A 27,652-nucleotide genomic window follows, 5' to 3' on the forward strand; every position below is an offset into this window, starting at 1 on the left:
CTAGACAAACATCCTGACGACGAGCACCCAGTTTAATATTTATTTTCAGTATGGATAACTCTTTAGAGCTCGGCAGAGGCAGGTTATTTTCTTCATTTCTTAATAAAACCTTGTTGATACATGCTACCACTTTGTCTGACTCTTTACTTCACCATGCTACAATCATAGATGTATTTACAACAAGGCTGACTAGGCCCAGGCCTCGGTTGGCAGATTGCCAGAGGAGCAGCATTTTATTGTAGTTCATTTTCAATGTAATGGTTGTCATTTTTTAAAAATAAAGCCCATTTTGTTTCTCCAAGTCTGGCTAATGCACAACACTGTAATTTTGAGCTTTTAGCAGTCATTCCACTCTGACAGATAGCGAAGGTCTTTGATGGCCAAACTTGTATATATGCTTCATATTTACAAACCCTTTATTGTTAGGGTAAATTATAATTTTTTTTTAAACTTAAAAGGAAATGAGTACCAAATCCAGCAGGATTTAGGTATTTTAGTGATTCAGTCATTCAACTCTCACAGACATATTTGACAGATATAATGCTCTTTGTTCCCAAAATGCTCTTTAATATGCAAAACGGCCAAAACCTCATTGGTTTTATTGCTGCCACTTCACATTATCTTTGAAGTTTTTTCTAACCAATACACACATACACTGCGTTAAACAATCTCTTTTATGTTCAAATACACGACAAGCATATTTTTAAACCATTGCAAAAATTAGGGGTTTCGCTTCAGAAAAGTAAAGGTTAAAAATGATGCATCATTTTGCAATATTAAACGCATGCCTATGCTTAAGCCAAGCACAGAGTTCCCACAGGTGGCACTGAAATGATGTTCAGAAGCAAGCACTCATTGCCCTCCACGGCCCCACATTTCAGAGGTCTTTGGCCGCTGAAAAGGTGCAAGCATGAAATAGCTCATAGAGAACTTAAAATGGCACAGAGTAAATCTGAATGCGCAAGTGCATCAAGAAACCTGTGAAAGGATATCCAAAGCCATGGAAGGGTGAGAACAAAAACAATGTGGCAAAGGTACGCACTGTTTCACAGCTTTAAAGGTGTCCTGTAAAGATATCCACTCCAGCCATCTTAACAGAAGCTGCTCAGAAGAAGGCAAATGGCATCCCTTCTGGGTTTACCATGTGTCTTTGACATTCTACTGCCCACTCAGTATTACCAGGAGAACAACTGCAAAGTATGTCACACAATGCATAACTGTGATGTTTATAAGTAACAGGACATCTATATCTATACCCACAAATGTCAAAATGTTCCCATTTGTTGTACAGTCCAACCAACTCTACGTAGTTAACAAACATTTTAAAATACCTTAAACACAAGCTGGCAAGATCCAGAGCCTAAACCACACCCACTAAGGAAATAGTGAGCCGGAATGCCCGATCCAGTGCTCGGCTTTACTCTTGGAGTGTTGGATATTTTGAACATTTGCACAAACATCCATTATGTGAACAGTATGTACCAGTGTATTTGTTATGAAACGTGCCTGCATTGTGCAGCTAAGAGGAATGCTGTTGCTTCCCACACATGAATGTTCAGGGTTGGCCTTATGCATTACTCAACTGTGACAATGCACAGCCTAAGATTCCAAGAATCTCCTCCAACTGTCTTTACTCTACTGAGGTGTTTATATCCAGGCAGAGTTTATAAACCTCACTTGTGATTTTTCCATATTTTAATGCCGTTCCAGCCCAAGAGATTGGAGGGCCATCAGCTGTAGCAGGTAACTTGCCTGATTTCCATTTTGCCCCCTGCTAACACCGGAGCTCTAACCATGAGAAGGGGGTTCAGTTATTTGTATAAGATGTGCCTGTACCACTTGCATATATTTCATATGTAAATTTTACCATTTGACAAGACAGGATGTAGAAATTTTGCTATATTGCATTAATATTACAGGCTAGTCTAGGTGCTACTCATAGAGTAATAGCAGACCATTTGTGAGGGAAACCAGATATTAGCATTGAAACCAAAATTCCTCGTTCCAACCTTCTCCCTCTTGTGTCCAGATGGCAGACACGTTTCCTCTCAAAGATAGTTTTCGGACCTAACCGAAAGTAGACAATTAGCTGTAACAATTACCTCTAGTGCACTCAACTGTAGAACACACTGCCTTCTCCAAATCTTGGGCAGCAGAGATCTGAACACACTCTTTCAACTAACATAACATAGAAGATAACAGGCTTGAATTAATAGACAGGAAGAAATAACTTTCTAATCCCTGCAACCTTAAAAGTTATATGGAGCCAAAATGGCGGTCAAAATGAGGATGAAGGGGTGTAGTTTGGACAATGCGACAGAGTTTGTTGAAGGGGCGGATTCTGGAGAAAGTGCAGGGACTGGCAGAGGTGGAGTAAAGTTTGGGGGGCGCCTGCACATTTTTGGGCCTAGGGCAGCAGAAAGCCTAAATACGCTACTGGCCACAATATCCAGTTCACGTCCCCACGCCCACACTTAGCTTTATCTATGCAAAATCGAAAACGGAGGACATTGCATGTATCAATTAACAATTCCACTTCATTCACAAAATTGTTAAAAAGGGGCAAAGCATACTGAGACACGTCTCAGATGCCATGTAGTCCGGATGTTTCATTGAACCCTCAGCTAAATCATAGTGAAGAAATGCAATAAAGCAAACACTTTTTTGTGGAGATGAGGAAAGGTGTCTCAAATGGAAATGAGGCTTGTTGGCAGTGATAAAAACTGAAAAGAAGTACTCTATAACCCACCACCTTTCGGGCCGTGGGTGATGGGCAGGGGTTTGAGCATTGGGAGTATGTCTAGGAGTGGAGTCCTAGGAGGCGAGTACCTAGTCTCCGGAGGATAGCTCAGGGGCAACGTGCTTGCCTCCTTGGAAACAAGACGGCATGGAGCAACACGGGCTCCATCGCCGGTTCCGTGCTTAGAAACCTCTGGGTATTAAGCACGTTATAAATAACCTATCATACCATGCTTGTTAAACGTGTAAAAAAAACACAGGGCTAAAATAACACTCCGTTCACTTGAAAAGTGCATAAATCACATATTAAATCAACCTGATGATATATAAAACATCATAGTAACATTTTTAACACAAATGCACAATTGTAGCCTTATTATACTCGTGCTGAATGGAAGCCTACAATAACCAGCATGCATAGTAATATCAGCCTAAAAAAACATGGTGAACAAAAATATATGTTTTCATTATTTCACACATCATGTAGTTCAATGCAAACCTCCCCTCCTAATCACCCATTTTTATCTGTTACGGTTCATGCCACAGACCAAAGCCAATCCCCTTTACCCACTCACTGCTACGTCTGCAGACATCTAAAATTAAACACACTGAAATGTGCTTCAATGCAATGCAAGGCAAACAAAACAAAAGACAAAATCGAGCAGATCTCTTTTGAGCTTAGATGTTAGTATTCGAGCGATGAGAACAACTGATCTCTGCGGGAACAGTATTGTATTAAAGCTCCAAATCTGAGGAAACCCGGCCCATTTCCTGCACTGATTGTTTGAGATTGCGATTACTTCTCTTAAGAACTAGTGCAGTGGTGAACAAAAGGATCATCATTTTTCCCTGGCACACTATTTAGCAGTCTTTCAATTAGTAACGTTTGGTTTTGTGTAAGGGTCGAAGCTGTTTTTCTACACATATTTATTTCATGACTACATTGCAAAAGCACAGTGTCCCGACCACTGCACTTCATACTGACAGACACAGAACCAACCCCCTCAGCACTGCAAAGACAGACGTACACACACACAACGACCAAAGCACTGCACATCACATAAATTGCACCCAGCACAGAACACACACACACACCCCACGGCACCACACACAAACAAACACACCAAGCAGTCTCCTACACAAACACACTACTCCAGCAAAGCACTGTAAACAATGCACCAAAAAGACACTGCTATACGCACAATGCCTCCAGCATTGCAAAGCACACATGCACACACAAAGTCACACATAAACCGAGCACTGTAGTTTACACACACTCACGCTGCTCCAGCACAGCAAACAAACCCCTCTCACAGGCCACACTTCTCTCAAACACACCACTCCAGCAATCATGGGCATTATTTTAGGGGGGACAGGGGTATTTGTCCCCCCCAACTTTCAAGGCACACGATTTTGTCCCCATTCATTTGGCGGGGGCGCCTTTTCTTCAGATGTCATGTCCCCCCCAACATTTTCAGCAAAGTTACTCCACTGCCAGCAATTCACTGCACACACACACACAAACACACACACCACCCCCATAATATTTTACACACAAACATACACATACTGTCCCCAGAAACACACACATACAGCTCACATCACTTCACACATATTCCTCATGGACTTTGGGTTTTCAGTACAATCTGGGCATAATGGACTCTGGGTTTTCTGGGCGCAGATTACAAAAACATTGGGCCTCATTACAAGGTTGGAGATGTGGCAATTACCGGGGTATTCCGGCCTCGCCGGACCTAGTAATTGCCCCTTTGCGGGTGCCGGTATCGGGTGATCCCCATTCCTATTTGAGCCCCATAGGGCTCAATGGGGATGCCTGTAGCACCAGCACGGTTCACTACTGTGCCGGTGCGACAGGCAAGCTGTGCTCGCGGGTGCCTTTCATTCCACCAGGTCAGACCTGGCGGAATGAAAGGCACCCGCATGCACAACTCAGAGTTTGCCGGTCTGGATACAATGGTACCGGTAAGCTTACCGGTACCGTTGTGTCCAGACCAGCAAACTCGTAATGAGGCCCATTGTGTTGCAATATTGCACGCTGTTAGCACTGGGGGCATATTAGAAAAATGTTGCACCATTACAAGTGCAGTTAGACTGCCGGGTCACATGATTCAAAGGAGTTTTGGCATTTGGTGAAGGAAAATCTTAAAGCAGAGCAGCCTGGTGTGGTAAGCAATATCTCTTTGGATACTTGGCATGATCATTTTACTGCCCTACATCCTGCAGGGTGGTTTGTGCTGGCTAGTGGGGAGAAGGCGGGACGGGCACGAGTACCTATTTGTTCCCCCAATAAGGGTAGAGTTGATCCGATTCCAGCCCTAGAAGTAGGCCAGAGGTTGTCTGAGGCAAAAAAAGGAAGAGGCCCCCGGCCCGGATTGCATTCCCATTGATTTTTTTAAAAGTGAACCTATGTTATGGGTACCTTTTGTAACAAAATATTTTAATGGTGTTTTTTCTAACAACCTCCCCCAAGCAGTTGGACGGAGGCAATCATCACCCCACTATATAAGAAAGGCGATTGGGATTTGCCTTGTAATTATTGGACAATTTCGTTGATTGATTCATTGGCAAAACTTTATTCCAGCATGCTTTTGCACCGCTTGGAGAATTGGGTTGCCAGTGAGGGAATTCATTCAAATGTGCAAGCAGGATTTAGAGCGGGTATCTCCACGCTAGACCAGGCTATGAAGCTCAACCTAAATTCAGGTGCACTCCTCCCCCCTCCTAGCTCCCTCCACTACTCAATTTTCCTTCAGAGACCTCACCGAAAGCGACATCTTAAAGCTGATCAAAAGCCTGAAACCCTCAAAATGTAAAGGTGATATTTGCCCTGCATCCCTCGTCAAAGATTGCGCTGATGTGCTATCCCAAGTCATTACGGCCTTCATAAACACATCCTTCACTAAAAGCACCGTTCCAGCCAGCCTCAAAGAAGCATTGCTCCTCCCTCCTGGAAAAACCTCACTAGACCCAGTCTCTCCATCCAGCTATAGGACAATCACCACTGCCCCCTTCCTACTAAAAATCTTAGACCGAGCACCCTACCTGCAAGTTCAGCAGTTCTTGGAGGACAACAAAATCCTAAGGATGCATCAATCCAGCTTCCACCCAGGACACAGCACTAAATCTGCCCTTCATGACCTGAAAAATCAGCTTGACGAGATCAGGGATGAAGGAAACTGCGCCTTGCTCTTCCTCCTAGACTTACCCACAGAATTCGACCTGGTCAACCACCAAATCCTTTGCCACCGCCTTACCACCCATGCCAATTTCTCCCCACCATCTTCTGCCTGGATTGCATCCTTCCAGGAAGGCACTGCCAATGCCTCACCCTCCCCCATCACCTGCGGTGTACCCCAAGGGTTCTGCATCGCCCCAACCCTTGACAATATCTTTACCAGGCCACTATTTCACATCCTAAATTCCCTCGGCATAGCTTACACCAACTATGCAGACGACACGCAAATCCTGATCCCACTCTCAGGTAATTACACAGATGACTCCATTACCCTCAAGAACATCTACTCTACAATTCAGGAATGCATGACAGCTAACCATCTTTGCCTCAAGAGCAACAAAAACGGAAATCCTAATTGTTGGCACACCCAATGCCCGCAAGTCGCTTAAAAATCAATAAACTTCCTTCCAAATCGACAAATGTATAATTCCTGTTTCAACCACAGTAAAGACACTAGGAGTCTACCTTGACACTTCTCTCACCATGTCCAGACAAGTAAGCGTCATTGCCTCTTCTGCAGCATACGTCACTAAGGTCCTCAATGCAGCCAAACCCCTCCTCATTAAAAATAACTGCCTTACCACTGCCCGTGATATCATTGGCTCCAAGATTGACTATTGCAACATCCTATTCACAGGCACCGCAGATGGAAATATTCATAAACTTCAAGTCATACAAAATAACGCCTTGAGAACGAGAACACATCTCCAAAGCTATAAGAGAAGCTCACTGTCTCCCCATCCAGAGGCATATCACCTTTAAAACACTATCCATTGCCCACAAGTGCCTCTCCAATACACCACCCTCTTACCTCACACAAAGAAACACCAAAGTCCATTTCTCAAGGCCCAACAGGACCCCTTACACTGACAGACTTTTTGTGCCTAAAGTGAGGAGATGCAAGCTGGAGGCTCCAGCTTCCCCTGCCATGCTTCCAAACTCTGGAATGACTTCCCCCCGACCCTGAGGGCTGAGAAATCCTACTGGATCTTTCGTAAAGCTCTCAAAACTCAGCTCTTCTCCTAACATACTACTCCCCTCTGCCCAACACACCTATATTTCAGCTAATTAACCATACTACACCACCACACAGTATGTTCAACATGTATGATAATGTTATGCTTTAAAGTAACCTTAATACTACCTATGATCCTTTGTGTCTAGCTGACAAAAACATGACTGTATGACCAAGCATATCTGCTTGACTTATACCTGTAACAGCGCCTCAATGCCTCTGGCTTGTATGTGCACTTTACAAATGAAATAAATGAATTAAATAAGTGCCAGAAATACACGCTTCTCAATTCACAATGCTTGTATTTGGCGTTTGTCGATCTACAATCAGCCTTCGATTTAGTCCTGAGGAATTCTTTGTGGTCCGTTCTAGAGGAACCAGGCATCACCTCGTCCTTGGGTAATGGCATTAAATATTTGTACTCTGGCAACTCGGCACAGATACTTTGGGGGCTGTCTGGCAAGCTAACCCATCCAGTATCTATTGATATCGGGGTTAGGCAGGGGTGCGTTGCGGCCCCTTTGTTATTCTTATTATATATCAATAGCATAGTCCCTGCATTTCTAGAAGCTGCAAGGAACGCCCAACTTTGGGAAAAAGAAGATTGAACCAATTGATGTTTGCGTAAGATGCAGTTTCGATGTCAAAAACCCTGGTTAGCCTGCAGAACCAATTGGATGTTTTTAATAAATGATGTGCCGCAAAAGGCATCAGATTCAATTTTTCTAAAACTAAAATCAAGCGGAGTGCTGGCGCAAGCCCAAGTATGGGTGAATTTTCAGTTAAATGCCCAGTCGCTGCAGTCTGTGGATTTTTATACGTATTTGGGATTGATTTTCTCGAACAAATTAAAATGGAAGGACCAGATAGAAAAGTGTTCGTTATCGCATTTGCCTCAGTGTGGCCTCATTAGGAACTTAGTAACAAGACTTGATGGTAAGGTTCTTTCTGTACCTCTTAAGATCTACCAGGTACAGACAATCCAGGGGGAAACCTATGGAGCCGAACTATGGGGTGTAAATGATTGTACCCCCATTCAGATAGCCGGAAATAGAGTTTTTAAATCTTTTCTTGGTTTACCCCTAATGCGCCATCCACGCTGGTGGCATGCGAATTTGGCCTCATTGAGAACCTATATGGTATTATGATTCAGCCAGTATTATACTGGCTGAGGATCTGGAACAATAAAGTTTTGGTTTTGTTTAGGGAAGGTTTCGAGGGGCTGCTATCTTTACGAGGTTGTAGGACACTCTCTTGATTTAGGCATGTAAGAACCATGCTCTTTAACATTGGGCTGGGGGATTTATGGAGTGATCCCACAAGGTTAGGCAGAGGCTACAAAGTGGTGGTTAAGAACAAATGTACAGAGTGGGAGTGGAGCATGATGATCGATAATTGCCTAACGGGGAAAAAAGCTGGGGCTTATTTGCAGCTTAAGGACGTCTGGGGCTCGGAGGTATATCTGGATCTCCAAATGTCTTGAAATTAAAAAGCTGGTTTGCAAAGTTTTGATTAGGCGTACTCCCGTTGGCTTACTTGTTCACCAAGTGGAAGAATGGGTCTTTTTCCTCAACTCTATGCCCCCTCTGTGGCAAGGGGCGTGAGGATGAGGCGCATCTTTTCTTTTTTTGCCGGGCTCACTGCCGGGCAAGGGCGCGTTGGCTTGCCCCGTTTTGGAGTCACCTAGACAAGTTCTCAATTGCGTCAGCTACGCGAGCCATGACATGTTGCACCCAGCCTGCATCTGTGCTAGCAGTTTCATTTTTTTAAAGATCTGTCTTTAACAAGAGAAGGTCAGAGGTTAGAAAGGCCACTAGTCTGTCAGCGTGTTAGGATGGGTAAGCATGTGTGTGTATGTGTGTGCAATACTACTGATCGCATTTACACAAGTATACATTGTTTTTATTATTGTATATATACTTTGTGTATAATGATTTTATGACATTAAGAATGATGTGGTCATTTTTGTAGATTTTGTACTTTAATGGATTTTGAATTTCTGAATAAAGTTAATGATGATGGTACAAGTGCAGTTTGCCATGGTATTAGGACTAGGGCAAAAATTGCCCTTGTGCAAAAAACACACATTCAATGCATTTTTAAACCAGGGCAATGTTTTCCCTAGTGCTAATACGGAATACTATTAGCGCTCGGGCAAACTTTTCTGTGTTTCAAAAATGCATTGGAAGAGTATGTTCTTTGCACTAGACTTGAGCAATTTTTGCCTTTTTAGGAAAGATTTTTCTTTTAACAACTTTCCCTCCATAGCCTATAGACTTGCACTAATATTGCTTTTGTTTTTCATTCTGACCTGACTTTTTACAGTGAACTGAAGCCTTCAGCTTCCCTCCACTGGGCTTTTGCTTACATATTATGGGGAAACTGGCTAGACCTTGAGGCCATAGACGTCTTTATGGGAGGGCAAAAGGGGCACTTGCCCCGGACCCCCACCCTGGAGTGAGCCCCAACGATTAGCCTTATTAAAAAAGTCTGTTTCCCTAAGCAAACAAAATGTAAGTATCACACATCAGGATTTTCTATGGTGTGCTGTTAAGGTTAAACATATTTTCTGTCTGTTGTTGACACACACATTTTGTTCTGATCTTTTCATCCTGTAATGTATGTTCACTGTGGTATACATAGTTTGTGTGGCACAACACCGGTATCATTCTCACATTTCTCTGAGAATTATATCAATCATGTGCAACAGCCAAAGTTGAAATACATATTGACACATTTGAGTGCCCCGATGGTTCAGAGGATAGCTCAGTGTGTTAAGCACTCATTGCAGAGATATGCGTTAATATGCAAGATTACAATACCAAATTCCAGCAAGGCCGACTCAGCGTTTCGAATGCATGAAGTTGTTAAGCCTGCATGTATATGTACTTTGTTTTATAGCACTCCAGGTGTTATCATCACCAATGTACCTGCACCAGATAGTGTTTTCTATAGAAATTACCATAGCGTCAGTATGGTGAAGGTCTAGAAATTGGTTTGTTTAGATGGGGAGTTGTAAAACCTAGGCAGGCACCTCCAATGATGACAATAAAGTGTTAGAGGTGGTTATGTATCCAAATTCCAGACTGTGGAACCAAAGCGTTCATGGTTGCATCTTGGCTTTGCCAGCAGACGATAGTGATCCTGGACAAATCTTATACCACTGACAGTACTGTACTGCCTTCTATGAAAAGGTTAGCTTCTCACATACTGGTGGCATTGTTTGGCCAATTACCTGATCTTTCCTATCATGTAGGCCATTTGAGTGGAAGGAGTTCTAGACAGAAGAGAGCAGACCAGATATTGCAGGCTTCTTATAAGCATATTTTAAGGTCTGCTTATTTGACAACAAAACGGTTTGTTTTTTTGTACAATCCAAAGGTTTTTCTGCACGTGTTTCAATACCATTGCCCAAGCCTGTGTTTGGGGTGTATTTAAAGCTTTAAAATACAAAAGAGAAACCTATCTGAAATCTTTTAAGATCACAATCATTAGTATGCTAGTATTTATATTCTTTCCTTGATGATGGAGACAATGTAGCTAAAATCATTACCATTTTGCATAATATGTTTCCATAACATAACATTTTGTTTTTTAAAATGTTTATATTGGGTTATGTGATTTTCATATTTTCCAAATCAGTTCTGTAAAATGGGATTATTTTAGCTCAGGGTAAAAACTAGAACAGAAATTGGTAAAGAGGAGAAATTGCAGAGTGGGTACGAATCCCAGCTTCACCTCTTAATCAATGTGTGAGCCCGGGTATTTCATTTAACCTTGTATTTCCTCACTTATCAAAATTCCAAGTCCCTAAACCTTTCAAAATTGTCAGCCCTTCGGAGTGATTTCGTTCTTAGGGTATGATCTTTAAAAAAGACTCACTCATGGTTTCACTGGCTATATATAGTGTTGCTTCCTCTATAATGATAGTGAGCATTGATATATTACACATCACAGCCACCTGTTTCTTTGCTCTCGAACGGCAACACTGCTTGAAAACCATGTCCGACTTCTAATCTCAGTCACTCTCTATGCTATGTTATGTGGAGTTTTATCCTTGCTTCCCATTGGTCACCTGTATCCATACTTGCACACTTTTGCTGTCTCTGAGGCAGCTAATCTGAGTGTTTTGACTATTCTGGATTATGTGCACCTTTTGTCATAATTTCTGTGCCCTGCAGTTATACTATGTCGTGTATACCTTCCACATGGCTGCTATAGATTACATGTTTGCTGTACCTATGCTTGAACACAAGTACCCTTGTCGCAGACTCCTAATGTTGCTCTTGAAATGCTACTTGTTTATCACTCTGGTACAACATGAATGAAGAGGGTAAGGTATCTGAAAGGGAGATTACCATGTTTATTTGGATCTCTGTGAGGCAGTATATCAAGCTATGGGTTGTTATCGTCACATGGGGTGCGGCACACTAGATATTCTATATCCCTTAATTCCTTTGTCTGTTGGAGGGGGGCCCCAGAGGTGTCCGTGCCCCAGGCCCCCAAAGTGCTTAAGATGACCTTGCTTGAGGCTGTTCGTAGTGGGAAACTATGTTCCCCTTTGACTTTGTGACTTTTTTTGGTAACTTTTATCCACATTGAAAGCCCTGACGTACCTCAACACCTCTGCAACTAGCATACAGCGACTATCAACGAAAATAAAATTTGGCATAGCTGGGAACACATCGAATCTTCAGCAATAGCACTCTTTCCTAAACCACCAACAGCGCCCACCCACGTGCCTGACCTCTGGGCTGCTTACTGGAGCCTAGCCAGCCACCTAAATCCTAAGCCAGCTAAAATGCACACAAGCATCTCTTTATCTAAACTCTTAGAACCTCCTACACATTGAATGCGGTCACCGATGGAATTGTAACCACAAAGTGCATTGAGGCCATACAAATGGGGAAAGAGCGCTATATAAATAACGAATACAATACAATAGAATACAATTGCACAATGCATTTTACAATGCAACACAATGCGGTTTATTTTGTATGGCCGTAGACTAAACTCAAAGGGATTTTTGCTAAAGGACAAACTGATGGCAGCAGTTACTTTTTTTAAACTGTTTACTTTACTTTTTGTTAGCCTTACTGCATTCACCGCATTTGGCTACTAACTGTGGCTAGTGTCCACACATGGCCGTGGCACAAGCTTTTTCGGTTATTCCTTGGCCATCTTACCTTTCAGCCTTCTTCCTGACCTGCCAAGTCAGGAAAACCCTTTCATGGTCATGCACTGCCCGGGTGAAGCCTGGCTCTTTGCGGTTTAGTGCAGGGCTTGGGTTTGGGGTCCCAGGAAATGGTTGGGGTCTGGTCCCAATCCACATACTGGCGTCTGAATATCTGGTGTGCATGCTTGCGTGAGACCCACAATGGTCCCTGATTGGATCACTGGTGGTGTGCATGTGTGGGGCAGATCTTGCCATTTGAGGGCTGAGTCTGATCACTCGCCTGATTTTGGGATAAGAAGAGCTATCCTGCAGCTATTGCAGCAGATCAGAAGAGGAGCCAAGTATCCTGTGCATCTGTGAAGATGGAAGGAAGACCTGTGGATGATCCCTGATGAGGATGGCAACCAACTCTTGCTGATGTGCCGGTGAAGCCCTGTCGAGTTCCTGATCACAGAAGACCCTTGTCGGTGCTTTGACCCTCTGGGCCGATGGAAACAACTGAAGTCTTCTGAAGTTTCCCTGGGCTGACCAACTACGATATTGGGCTACCGCGATGGGGGCATCATGGTTCCACATTTTGGCTTGGAACTTCGGGGACTGCCAGCTTGTCCTACATAGGTCGTCTCTACCAGATTTCAGCATTCCAACATCCAAGGGACCCGAGATACGAGGCTGACTTTGTGTCCTCTGCTGTCGCCCTGCAATGATGACAAATGCCAGAAACGGCCTTCTCGCATCCAGTCTTGTGCTTCGAGGAGGTCTGCGCCTGAATGAGCTGCATTCCTCAACAGGAACATGTTGCACCAGCATTTGTGGCCGACCGTTGACTTACTCGATCCTGCAACTCTGAGGCACTGAGGTCCAGAAGAAATGGTGGGAATTGCGACCTGTGCCAACTGTCTGAAGATCTGTCAAGTCCCAAGAGAACCCAGAGTATGGGGGGGTGAGTTGCAGCGTTACTTATCTGAACCCCTACGTTCCCTTTTAAACGTTTCCCTAACTTTTGGAACTTTTATATTAGTTTGGCTTTGCCATAGCTTGTTCACGCTACATTCTGATCTAACTTTTGGACCCATTTCCACATCCCCAGGAACCCTCTTCTAACTTGTTCCCAACTTACAAAACAGTGCAGAACTTTGTGAACTTTGGCCACAAGGCCCCATACAACTTAGGGTTTGAGGTATAAAGATCGGATTGTAAACCCTGCAGACAGTTGGTGCTATCCCTAATCATTTCCCTTTCCTTTCAGGTATTGGCAGGGGAGATGGGGTTATTGAATTGTGCTGCACCAACTTCAGTGACTGCATATATGTTGTGAAGTATTTTTGTATTGTGTGATAATATTACTTGCTAATAGTCATTGTTCAGGTGTTTTCTGGGCCTATAATAAATGTGTTACTTTTATAACTAACTGTCTAAGTGTAACCCTTGGTGTTTCACTGTGTGGACTCATTGTGGACCCCTGACCCACTCACCTCGCCGGCGATTTAGCCTTGGCCGCTCTCCATGCTACCTTGATTGGTCTGGCTAAACTCCCAGAAGTTGCTCCCTGTTCACCGTAATAAGGATTTACCTCCTAAACATCTGCCCACCAAGCCAGATGTTAGATATCCATTCTGACATTGCCCTAGTGCGTATACCATGCCAACCTGTACTTGTCAGGGTGCAAAGGTTTTCTAATATGACCCCAATGCTTTTTGCACTAGGGCAAACTTTTCTATGATGATGATACAGTGGAACATTGCATTTGCGCCAGTGCAAAGTTTCTGTATTCTAGCCCCAGGTGACCATAATGGTACCTGGCTTTACTGTGAAAACTATGAGTAATTAACGTTTGCCTTCTTGTGCCATGGGCATTATGGACTCTAGCTACTGAGCATAATACTATCTGGCTTTACTCAGCTAAGTGAGCATAATGGAACCTGGAAATGTCCTAATTTGGTGTATGGAATCTTCCATTACTATGCTAACTTAGCATAATTCAACCTAACATTTCTTTGCAGAACCTGACACTGCTTTGCTAAAATGGGCAATAATGAAATCCATCACTGCTGTCCCAATTCTGCTTGTCCTTGAGAATGAGGCAAGTACTGGCAATGGTGGGGTGCTTGGGATTTTAATAAGAAGACATTGAGCGTGTCTGCAGAATGCGGCCTTTAATAGAATGACCCTTGGCATATGATAGCAATATCTGGCAATATGTGGGGACCAGAGCACCCGAAGACAATGCCTGAGAAATGAAGGTGCACCCTAGGCATGCGATTAAAATAGATGGCTAATGGTGTGAGTACCCGGGGATAGGAAAACAATCATCAAAAATGGGGACGTTGCCAATGCTTGCTATACTATGGTTTTTCTGTGAGAGTATGTTATGATGACTTTTACTAATAAATACTTTGAACTGTAACCAATAAAAGCCAATGAAATAGATAAAGGGCCTCATTATACGGATGGCGGTAACCATGGCGCTAGCGCCATGGTTGCCACCGGTATTTTACTGATTCCGCCTTGGTGAATGGGGGAATTACCGCCCCATTCCAAGGTTGGCGGGGCGGTAATTCCCCATTCACCAAGGCCCTTCCCCATTCCCATTTGAGCCCCCATAGGGCTCAATGGGAATGGGGAAGGAGCAAATAACGGTACCGCTATTAGCAGTACCGTTATTTGCCCTGAACTCCCTCAGCGGGTCCCTTCCTTAACGTCTGGTCTGGTCACACATTAAGGACGGGACCCGCTGAGGGACCTCGTAGTATGGCGGTAAGGGATTACCGGCACTGGTGCCTTTACCGGTGCCAGTAATCCCTTAGCGCCATCCGTGTAATGAGGCCCAAAGTCACTATAAAATGGCTAAATATATCACAAGACTCCCCAAAATAGGCCGAAGTAATGTTATCTGCTATAATGACTAAGGTGTCTAGCTTAGACAATCGCGTCAGCCTAAATACCTAGCTGGGTTGCCCTCTCTCAACCCCTAGATTGGGTCATGCACGTGAGGTCTCTAACCCTGTTTAGCGCCTGAATTAATTCTAAGCAGACCTACACGCATGAAGGTCCTCACGCACCACCCCAGTATGCATAGGCCTGGACAGCACTATCCCCTTGTAGGCCACCCATCACTGACTTCAGGCTGGAGATTGCACAGCTCTGTACTCTCGGTTGCAGCACCCGTGAGGCCGCCTAAACAACAGCACATCCTTGTGTTTGCTGCAAATTCAATTTTTTTCTGAACTTTTCACCTCTCTAGCCATTGGCAGACGACACATGTGTCCAGGGTTGACATTGTCATACGAAGCCGCACGGCACCTTTTGCGGTCACATACTCACAGGACGCTGACAGCACCGCTGTTTAGGCCGCTCGAAGCAGCTGGACGATCCGGTAGCCCCTTCTCAGGCGGCCTCGCGCGCGCAGGCCCAATTCGGCGTAGGGAATTCGCAGGGAATGCTGACTGCGACGAAGCGCGGGGGTGACTTTGCCCTCTGTGGAAGATCTGTACAGTTTGGGGATATCCTGTTCTCGGAGGCTCGAGACAATCCGTGGAGCCATCGCACACTGTGTGCATCTGTTGCCGGGTTTCCAATGTTCCCAAAACATGACCTAATCTTCAGCTGACATGTTATCTCCATGGAAGGCGCTGAGGAGCCTGCCCTTGTCAGAGGAATGCTTGCGCATCACAGAGAGAGGACAGTCCGACGGGCGATGGGAGGGGGGGAAGGGGACAGATATTACGCGTGGCTTGCAGTGGAAATACCCCTTTCACTTCTTCATAAATCCAATCAAGAATTAGCAGTAAAAAGTGCCCTCTGGGGCAGATTGCGAAGCTTAGTTTGTGTGGCTAGAGATACAGATAATGTGGTCTGCGTGAGTAAACGAGAGAACGTATCTTTGTGGTGTGCGACTGTACGAGTGAGTAGAACAAGAAAACAAAAGTCAAAAAATGGCAGAACCATCCAGAATTGTGTGTTGCAGAGCTAAAGTCCTTGGTAATTGTGAGTGCCTGTCAAATATAAGCCCGAAATAGCCATTTTGGACAACTGATGACAAACGTTTTTTTTTTTTTTTTTTAATTATTTTTATTTATTTGTATTTAATTGATTTAACAATTTTTACAAAACGATACTCTGCAAATCCATTTCATCCCTTATTGTTTGCATTTATGTTATTTGTAGTGTATATATTCCTTTTGTGTATGTTTATGTATATATGTACAGATGCTCATTTATGCTTTTCAGTCCCTCTGTCCCTTCCCTGTTTGTCTGTGTAATCCGGATTTTCCATCCAGCCTGGACAGTATTTCTCTAATCATTGAAACTGCCGCTATTGTCCACGTGGTTTTTTCACCGTTCATCAACGCTCTCCAGATGTCTTCTTCCTGTAGAGTCCTGTAATTTTCCGTTATTTTTATTTGAACAATAAGGGGCTCGTTTTCATCAGAGCCGTACTGGTGTTTACTCTTCCCATTAACGTCAAGAAGTTGCCTCCGCCTCCCTTCCTCTCCACCAAACAAATGCTCCAGCATCTGCACACGCGTACACTGCCTTTTGCTCTGCACTTTTGCATTCTGCCGTGCAAATAACAAAGGGTTGGCGGCGGGGACGCGCCTGCGTGTATGCATGCAGGTAAGGAGTCACCACGGGCAAATTACGCAGGACTTCGAAAATGAGCCCCCAAGAGATTTCCATCGTGTAATATTCTTAGGAGGGCTGATCAAGTTCACTCACCTGTTCCTGCGCCGCAGTATATCACAGTGCAATGTTCCCTCTGTGCAGCTCAATAGTGCATTATTCGATTAGTGCTGCATATTAGAAGGGCTCACTTGAGTGCACAGTAGATGTCATGCTGCACTTTAGAGGCACATGTGTAAGTAATGCACAGATCATGCTGCATAGGGAGCCGGGCTCACAGGAGAGGTCTCCATCAGTGTAGGGCTATCAGATGCGCTATCGCTAGACAGCCTGAGCCCCTCATGCATCCTGACTATACCTTTACAATGTCACTGTTTGTATCTCTCCCCTCACTCTTTCATTCAATTCATTCTTTCTAGCCTCTTTCCTTTACCTTGCCCCTCTCTAATCCCCTATTTTAATTTTCCTCGAGTAGACTAAGGTCTGCTGGCAAGCCTTGGGTGGGGGCACAGTACACCATAAAATCTTGGACAAGAATTGGTGATTTAGGACCACTACGGTGGTGATTAGGTGCAGTATAAAAGCTAATCAATTATTTTGCAAAAAGGAATGCTCATTTTGTTAATTAACCATTATGTTGTACTTATTATCATGTGACATACCCATATTGATGAAGTCTCCATCGTACGGAACATTAGGAAGTGTTTAGTTCAAGGATGCGAGATGCGCCCAATAAATGTTATAATGGGGTAAGTCAATACTTTGGATACTAACCTTGGTGCTAACCATTGGAGGAAAGAATGTTTGCAGGTCAAACTAGATGTCAATAGATGGGCAGGGTGATCCCAATTATTTTTCTACATGCTTAGCATTACAGACATCATGTTCTCTCCGGCTTCTATCCTGTAACACCTGAAGATATTTCCAGACAAGTCTGGCCGGTGAGAGTCTCATCTAAACAGATGACCCCCCTGCTCCTCCAGAACTATCAAGGACAATATTGTTTCCCTCGGTCCAGCCTAGGCTGATTACTGTAATCACTCTGTACTCAGGAGACCCCCGGCTGGCCCATATAGCCAAGGTTTGCTCCAAGAGTACTTTAAGATGAGATAGCTGCACCTTGAGTTGGTTGGGGTGCAGATTTAGTACTCCAACACCAATCAATAAGGACAACTCAATGGTTTGGCAAAGGGAGTCTGTTTAATGACAAGTACAAAAAAACAGGGAGTCGTGGCAATCAGCAGTGATGCGATAGTCCGTCTCGCTTCAACTCCAACGAACTTCATAAAAAACACATAATTTATACTGAAAATTCATCATAAGTGACGTGCAAGACTCAAAAGTTAATAAGCATTTCTATTGGTTCGGAAAAGGTAACTTTAATATAGGTGCTATGTCTGTATATGATAACGGAGTGATGGGATTGGGTAAATACTGTCAGGTGGGTGTCTAAGCCCTTCCTTCAAAATTACTACTGTAGACGTCACTAAAAGTACGATGTCCCATTGGTTCTACTAACTATAGGACCCTAGATTATTTGGTCTATTGTGATTGGGTTGGCACCAACCCCATGCACACATTTCCACTTTACTTAGCAGCACACAGAATGGTCAGCCAGGTGCAGGGTGCCCACTCACCTACCCGGCCTTCCTCCAATTAAGGTTACAATCAATCATTACGTCAACAACAATGTGTCAAGTATGTTACTGTGGTTGGCCTCGAAACTGCATCTTCTGTCTGGGAAAATTCTGATATCTCCTCCTGGGCGGATGCCAAGAGTAGGTGTGAACTCGTGCTTCTCCTCACTCGGATGGTCACGTGATGCAGACACCGTGAATTTCCTAGGTTCTCTCGATTTGTGCATTTAATTCTTATTCGGCTTGCCATCTGCCTACGCTTCCTTATCTTGACCTTTCAGATACAGGATATTCTGTTCTTAAGTATCAATAAGATGTAGCTACTGTTCGTTCCTTCTATTGGTATGACCTTGGCTCTCCTGGCACGAGTTGCATCTGCTGAGTTTTGATTCAGCCGTCTCTTCTCATTTTGCTAGAATATGAATCTTGTCTTGTTTGGCCTCTAGTAACCTGAGTTGATTCTGCTTTTCGTGTAAAGTGGAATCACACTTATAATAATGTGCTTCGTTTTGAGCTAGATTATGTATAATGGTGCTTGCCGTGCTATTCTTCTACTTAGCATAGCAAGCCGCACTGTTTTCTTAGCTTTCTTGTAGTTTCAAGCATATGTACAGGTGTTAGCTGGTTGAATATCTTCATCCTGCTTACAGCTTAACTTCTCTTATGCTTTGATAGCTTTCTATTACTTTAGGTTTATGATCTCTTTTCTCATGGCGTTTCGTCTCCTTGTGTCATTCTTGGTTCGTCATTTGTTCTATCTGTGAGTCCGTCCGGGCTCTCGTGATGTTACCATTCATCTTCCATTAAGACCTTTTTGGTTTCTTCCGGGACGGTACTTAGTCAATCTTCATTTTGTCTCATTTGTTGGTAGGGTTTTCTCAATGGATACCGTACTGTCCATGGTTGTCTGGGTATTGGTACTTCAATAGGTGTTGCTCTTCTGATGGGTACTGGGCAGAGCCCTACTGCGGCTCTCTGCTGGTTTATTTGCTCATCATACGTCACATATTTTGGTGTGAACGTTCCTGGTACTTCAAAATGGGTGGTGGGAGTGCATGCTTTATTTGAGACCTCCTCTACACTCTCCCCTCTGGGCGATTCATCAACCACTTTCACCTCATTCTTTGGGTGTAATTCACTTGATTCTTCTTTGTTTATCTTCACTTCATCGCCTGGGTTCATTCCTTCTTCATCTTCTGGATCTATACATGATGGTTTGAAGAAGTGTCTCTTTGGAGTCCATATTTTTGTTACTCCTTTCAGGCTTCCTGCTGTCTTTACATGTTCGTCTTTATTCCACGTCATTAGTTGGCATTGTCCATTTGGGCTACAGTAAACCCATCTTCCCATATAGTTTCTGTGCTTCCTGGGATAGAGAAACGTTGTACCTTCTGGCGCGTGAATGCTAGATTTCATAAAGTCTCCTATTTCTTCATCTGTCAGGTCTTTGGGCTTCCATCCTGGCTTGACATCAATCATAATCTTCATCCCTATCTTTATAACACAAAATCCTAGTAATATCATCACTAGCAGGACTCCTAGAAACTTGAATATGTCTGCAATCCATTGTGGGACCCAAGAGAATAGTGATCCAAACCAGCTGTCATCATCAACTTCGTCAGTTTCGTCGATCATCTGGTTCTGTAGCTTCGTCAGCACACCTATGGCTTCTGTTAAAGTTCAATTTTCCACATCGTGGGAAGGTATAAATGTGCAACATGATTCTCCTATTTTTGCACAAACTCCTCCATCCATGGCTGTGATCATGTCAAGCACATATCTGTTCTGGAGAGTCATCAGTCCGATGGCTCTTAATTCTTCCTTTATTGCATTGAATCCTTTTATTGTCGTGTTGATAGTCTGCAGTAACTCCCATCTGGTTATCTGTAACCATTTAGTATTTGCTTCAACTTGGAATCTTGGCATGAAAATTGTTGTGAACACTGATTAGGTGAGGCTGAAAGGCCTGTGTTCATATGGGATTGCATGAAAGGCTTCTTCCGATTTGGCAGAGAAGTAATTTTCCCTTTTCAATCGAGTCAAGAGTTTCACAGATCTCTTCTTCCTCAAGTGAGCATCTGCTTTTGGGAAACTGTCAATATTCAGGTCACTTTTCGGGATCACCAATGCTGGAATGTGGACGTTCACTATCGTGCATATGCCTCCCCAGTCTCTTGGCAGTCTGATGTATGCTTTGGATCCAAACGCCCAATAATCATCTATAATCACTGCAGTTCCATGTACCATTCCTGGAGCGTCAAAAACTCGTCCACAGTTCTGATTCTGTCCCATCTTCCTTGTGCCATTTTTCCTGAAACAGAATTTTGGGCTTTCTAGTGGCACTATCTGCAAGGGTCCTCCTCTCTCTTCGACCCATCTAAATAGTTTTGCAAGTTTTGGCCATAATGGTTTGCATCCGTTCGCATCTGTTGATGGTGGGCTTGTAGTGACCGAAGACCATCCATGCTCGGCATATCACTACTCCTTCTCCCATCCGTCTGGTGAAAGCACTGTTCGCCAAATTTGCATTTGGCCTCGATTCTTCCATCTCCAAGCTTCTTCTGGAGTTTTTCCTTGGACATTTAGCTTCTGATTTGCTTCTCTTCTGATCTCTGCTCTTTTAACTCCAGGCTTCTCATATCTGACCACAATGTGTTTTGTTTTTCCATTGTTTCTTGTCTTTATGTCCTGGACATAATCGTCTTCATTTGGACCAGTTGCTTCAGTTGCTCATTTCAGAGAGGCATCACTACCCATGAACTGGCCTCTGGTCTTGCACATTGCTACCTGTGACGTACGTGTGCTATCTGGTCATCAATTTCTACAGCTACGAAGATCTTAGACTTCCCCATGCTGTATGGTAGGAGTGCCAAACAAAGCATTCCCCTTCTGAACTTCGTCTTCCAACTTCTTTCATGTGCTGGTACCAAATGTCATTTCCCAGATGTGCTGTGCTGTCCAGGTAGTCGTTTAGTTCATTGTCATCTCCATGCATGCTTCTCTTGATTCTTAGTGTTTTCCTGTAGTTGGCTCTGACTACATCCCTAAATGCATCTGTATGGCTCTTTCTTGCTGGAGGATTCTCAGGTATCCTGGTCCATGGTTCAGGCCTCCTCATCTGCGCCATTTGAGTGGACAAGAGCCTGGTAGTTCTTTCCCTCTCCTTATACATCTTTCTTCTGCTGGTTACAAATGCCCATGCCAACCAGCCTGACACTGGTCCGGTGTATGGTTGTATTGTAGAACTGGTACTTGTCCCTTGCGTTGGAATATGTATGCTTGGTAATACAGTCTCTGCGATTTTGTTCTTCAGTTCCTCTTGCAGTTCCCTTGCTCTGGCTATGTGCGGAACTAATGAGTCTACTATCAGTTGTGTCCGTGCAGAGTTTCTCAGTGTTGGCTCTTGTTTTCTTAAGAGTTTCTGATATAACTGCTTCTGTTGGTTTTTGCTTTAATTCTTGTTTTCTCACAACATCTGCTGTGGAGTTTCTTATGGCAGGCAGTCTCTTCTCTGCTGCTTTGGTTTGAGGTTCTGCAGTCATTGACACAAGGCCTTTTTCGTGTGCATTCAGTGTTTGTATGCGTGTAGTTGTCAGTGATGTTACTTCATTCATTCCTTGCCAACCCTGTCTCTGGCTTTTCTTTTCGTTTGTCACCACAAGTGTGTGTGTATCATTGCTAATCACATCCATTTCAAGTTCATTCACTCCACCGTCAGATCTTCTGGGAACTGGAATAACTATATAAAGTCTGGGTGCTTTTGTAGGTGTCATGCATGCATTATTAGGTGGGTGCACTGAAATTGGGACGCTTTGTGCACCAATAAAGAATGCAGTTCTGATCGTAAATTACAGTAAAACAATAATGAAGATGATGAATAGGTACATTATGCCCTTGTAGATCAGGCGGCAGCATTTTCTTCCAGAGAAGCGGGCTGCCTCTCTTCTTGTGGGAGGACCAGATTGCTGCTCTGGACCCCCATCTCAATCATTCACCAAATGTCAATGTTATTAGTCCCTTAACCAATATCGTCTTCCGAGTTTAAGAGTGCCAGATGTTCCACAATTGTCCCCCCTCTCTCGCAAGTGACAAATTGTCTCTTATGTCAGGATACAGTTCCCTTGCTAGACTATGGGAAAAAAATCAGACATAAAATAACATTTTAGTGATTCCCTATACTGTGCATGTTCAAAATAAGTAAGCTCCCAATCCACTCCTCTGATTTGCTTCAATCCTGAGGACATGGTGTATGCTGGTCAATACGAAGAGTGAGGACAGAAAAATATCAAATGCCAATGAAGTTCTTGACACTGCTCCCTCGATCTATCCCTCGGTGAAAGCTTTTTCAGAATCTCCTCAGATAGTTCTGTTGATGGTTCGAAAGCTCTATTTGCAGTACAATTCCATGCAAAAGCATGCCCATCTGTGCAACATGAGCTGGGTTTCTGATGAATGTGAGGACGTCAACATCGATTGGTCTCTCCACTAGCTCTGGAAAGTCAGTAACTAGATGAAAAAGGACATTATGAGTCAACCTGCCGTCCTCCAGTGACAGGGACATTCGTCCTGTCTTGCGGAGGTTCAGGATTATATGTTTTCTCCTAACTGTGAACAATGTCTGCACTGTCTGGTCGCATGGAGTGCAACTAGAATTATGATTTTATTTAAAAGATGGCTCAAATGTTCTGTATTTGCTGGGTCTCGAAGGAATGTGAGTGTATATGTTGTTCTCCCGATAAGAGTTGGACAGTCTTTGATTATGCAAAAGAACAATGTATTCATGAGCTCATCTATTTCCACCTTTGTTGGGAACATTTGAATCTTTCTCACTGTACTCAGGGAGTAGGATAAATTGTTCGGCAATGACAGTGAGGAGTTGTCTTATTGTCTTTTCGTTTTCAGGATCTTGTAGAAAGTGAGTGACACTGGTGAGCCTCCCTACCAATGATGGGTGTGATCTTAGCACTAGATAAAAATATGTGATCACATCCTTGGTGATGTCGCTACTGCGTGACACCATAAGTGATTCCAAATAGGGTCTTGGTGTGGAACGAGTTGGAATACTATGCTTGCTTCCAATGTAAGTGTCCTCATTCAAAATTTGGCATATTCTTTTCTCAAAGCTTAAGTGCGCCTCAGTCCAAAGTTCAATGTCACTAGCCTGTGTGGTGGCTTATATGTGCAATTTTCTTCTTCACCCTGCAACTAGGATGCACAGAGTGTCTGTTTTTATGTCCTTATCCCCTTTTTTACTTAGAGGAGGTGTCCAATTTAAGGCACAATTTGCAAAAAGTTCTTTGTCTTTGTCTGGCTGGTCATGCGTCCTTCTTCTGCACGTTCTTCCCCGTCGTTCGTTGATTCCTCTCGTTGGGGTGCAGGCAGGGGGCCTTCTCCGATGTAGGGTTTTATATCGCCGAGAAAAATCCAAGCTCTCCTGCCTTGTAGTTTCACTGCAGACGGAGTGCAGTATTCCACTTTAAAATGACCATTGAACCTTGGCTCGTCCCACTTTTTCCTTGTATGATTCTTCACAAGGACAGCGTCTCCAGGGAAGATGGGTGGAACACGTAGACCCTGAACTTGGTCTGTTGTAGTGTCTCCTTCTGTGTTCTGTGCTGATCTGCACCCTTTTCATTGTTGCTGCAGCTGGTCTGAAATCAAGTAAGACAAGATGTCATGCAGTTCAGATAGTTTTGCATTTCAGACCCTAAAACCTCTCCTGTTGACTGGGCATCATATCTAGCTCTATTTTGGCATTTCAGAGGAGTTCTCATTCTTTTTCCTGTGGCTATCTCGTGTGGCGTAAAATGATGGTCGGACCCGGGTTGGTTCCAAAGTGCATACAGTGCCAGTGGAAGGCAGGGCAACCATCCCTTCTTTAGAGTAAGCTTCAACTTGGCTATCCTTTCCTTTGCCAAGCCGTTGAGCTTCTCACAGATTCCATTACCTTGTGGATGATACGCCGATGAGAACTTGTGCTTTTGTACCAAGCAGCAAGCTAATCTGCTCGAAAACTGCAATGACAAAATGAGGGCCATTATCTGACCTCATGATCTCGCACACCCCCCACCTGGGGAACACTTCTCTCACAAAAAATGTGGCCGCACAGGTAGAGTCTGGGTGTGTACATCGACCTGCGCCAATCCATCTAGAGAATGGACACACCACAACAATTAAGTATCTGTACCCGTTACATACTTGAATCATGTTGACGTAATCGACATGCAAGTGTTGAAAAGGCCCATTTGGCCTTGGGATGACTCCTCTCATTACTTTTAATGTGTGCCCAGCCGTGAATTGCTGGCAGATTACACAGTTTACTATAAAGAATGCAACGTGCTCCGCTAAATTCGGTATGAACCAGTCTTCTGCGAGTGCTGCTGCTGGGTTCTCTATTGACACTTCTTGCCGTGTAATGTAACTGCTCCAGTGCTATTTTTAATAGGGCTCCAGGCATTACTGGTTTACCGGTGCTGTCTTGTCGCCACAAGCTGTCAGAGGGGTTTAAAGAATACCCTTGAGGTTTCCACAGGTTCTTCTCTTCCTGTGGTGTTTCCCCTTAGAGTTCCATTAGCTATGTTTGCCCCAAATTACTGTAAGTTTCAGGTGCAGTTTGTGTAACCTTCATTCGCTGGTTGGCATGGATAACTTCCACTTCCATGATTGTTTTGCTTTTGGATGCCATACCCTTGGCTTCCGTGTCTGCTGCTTGATTTCCTTGTGAGATAAAATCTGTCCCCTTCATGTGGGCGGCGCATTTCACGACCGCTATGCCCACTGACAGCTGTAGTGCCTTGATCAGCCTGTCCAATAAGGCTGCATGCTGCATGGCGTGCTGTCTGCTCGGAGGTAGCCCCTCCTGTTACAGCGTGCTAAGCCTGCGTGCACTGTTGACATCACATAGGCGGAGTCACCGTACACCGTTACTTCCTGGTCTGCTTGATTCTCAATGGCGAGTATTAATGCCAATAATTCTGCAGCCTGTGCTGAATAATGAGATGGTATTCGTGCACTAAGAAGTACTCGAAACTCTCCATTTGTTGTGTGTTTTATCACAGCAAAGCCTGTGCATCTTTGCCCATCATTTTGGTCGATCCTCGAAGACCCATCAATAAAGATGATCTCTCCTTCTGCCAAGGCATTTTCTTTCACCCTGGGGATTTCATCATAGAATTCCTCATAATTTGCACAGTCATGTATGGGCTCTCCTTCAGTGACTGACTCTGCTATGAACATAGCTTTGTTTACTATCTTACATCAGACTATTTTAATCGATGGATTTGATATGATCACTTCATAGGCAGAAGCTCTCTGAGATGTCAATGTGCCCTTTGGTTTCTCTGGAATGGCAAATAGCGAATGCTCGACGTACAACGTCATTGAGCATCTCATTACAATGGTTGTAGCCTTCTCTATGGCGAACGCTGCAGCAGCTAAACATTGTTCTCACAGGAAGTGACCCCTCATAACTGGGTCCAAATTCCCAATGTAGTATGCCAGGGGCTTGTACCCCAACGTGGTTCTTTGTTTGAGTACTGCCGTCATAACGCTGCCATTTGTGTGTGAAAACAGGTAAAATTCCTCTGCATAATTGGGGATGCCTAGAACTGGTGCTGTGCAGATGGCTCTTTTGAGTTCAGCAAATCCTTTCTCCATGGTCTCAGACCATTTGATCTTTTCTTTCGTCACGTGGGCCTTCTTTAGGGCCTGAAGTAAAGGCTTGCTGTAAGAGCTGTAGTCGAAGACCCATGCTCTGACATAGTTGCATAGGCCTAAAAAGCTCTGCATCTGCTTTATCGTGTGTGACTTAGCCATGTTAAATATGGCTTCAGCCCTTTCTGGGGTCACTTTCTTTCCCTCATGTGAGATGAGCTGGCCTATGTACAGCACTTCTTGTTGACAATATTGTAACTTTTCTTTGTCAACTATATCCTTTCTCAGCCAGTATAGTCAATAGCCGAACAGAATCGTGCCTGCATTGTTCTTCTGTTGTGTTACAAATTAAGATGTCATCCACGTATTGCAGGACAACACTTTCTAGTGAGATATTGCTCAAATCCATCTGCAGGACTCTGTTAAAAATAGAAGGAGACTCACAGTACCCCTGTGGCAGCCTTATGCTTTTCAGATGCATTTGTCTGAACGTGAATGACGTCAGATTTTGTGAGTCACGGTGCAATGGGATTGAGAAAAATGCATTTTTTAGGTCAATCACCATGAAATATATTGCCTCAATAGGTATATTACATAGAATTGTAGACGGGTTCGGGACATTTGTGATGTCATCTTTGATGTCCTGGGTGTTAGTGTTAGCATTGCACGGTGGCGGTGCGAGTTATGGTTGCTTATTTTACCATAACTGCCGGATTTCAGGGGTTTTTCGGTTTTACTTTGAACCATAACGTCCCTTTAACAAAGTTTTTTCACTGAATTTCATAGGTTTTTAGTAGCACAACTTAACTATAACGTCCCTTTAACAAAGTTTTTTTTACTGAATATATATATATATATATATATATATATATACATTCATCTCTACTTCTAACTATATTTCGTTTTTTCCCGCCTCCCTCCGTTACCTTTTCCCGTTACTTGTTCTAAAGCATGCACTTTTGCCAGAACATTAGTCTTTTTCACTCACCATTCGTATGGTTCTTCTCTGGATCCACGGGATCACCGCCTTCGTTACCGCCTTCTTCGGTTTTTCGCCCATTCAGCTGCCCATAGGAATGGGAAGAGATGCGTGGGGAACACAGGTCCCTTCAGGCCCTGTCTGCAGTCTCTTTATTGTCTACGGGGAGCTTCACGGTCTACTCAGCCGAATGGCAAAGGACTTGTGATATTGCCGAAGACCTAGAGTTACTTTATTGTCGACGATCAATAGGTGTCTTATTCAAATAAATAATCGATAATCGATAACGCTCCAATCTCTGCTACCAAGTGCACTCAGGAGACCCTCGGCCGGCCCATATAGCCGAGGTTTGCTCCGAGAGTACTTTAAGATGAGATAGCTGCACCTTGAGATGGATGGGGGTGCATATTTATTACTCCAACACCAATCAATAAGGACAATTCAGTGGTTTGGCAAAGGGAGTCCGTTTAATGACAAGTACAAAAAACAGGGAGTCGTGGTAATCAGCAGTGATGTAATAGTCCGTCTCGCTTCAACTCCAACGAACCTCATAAAAAACACATCATTTATACTG

The sequence above is a fragment of the Ambystoma mexicanum genome, chromosome 3p (assembly GCF_040938575.1).
Source record: "Ambystoma mexicanum isolate Mex_15411 chromosome 3p, UKY_AmexF1_1, whole genome shotgun sequence".
In the NCBI taxonomy this organism is placed as follows: domain Eukaryota; kingdom Metazoa; phylum Chordata; class Amphibia; order Caudata; family Ambystomatidae; genus Ambystoma; species Ambystoma mexicanum.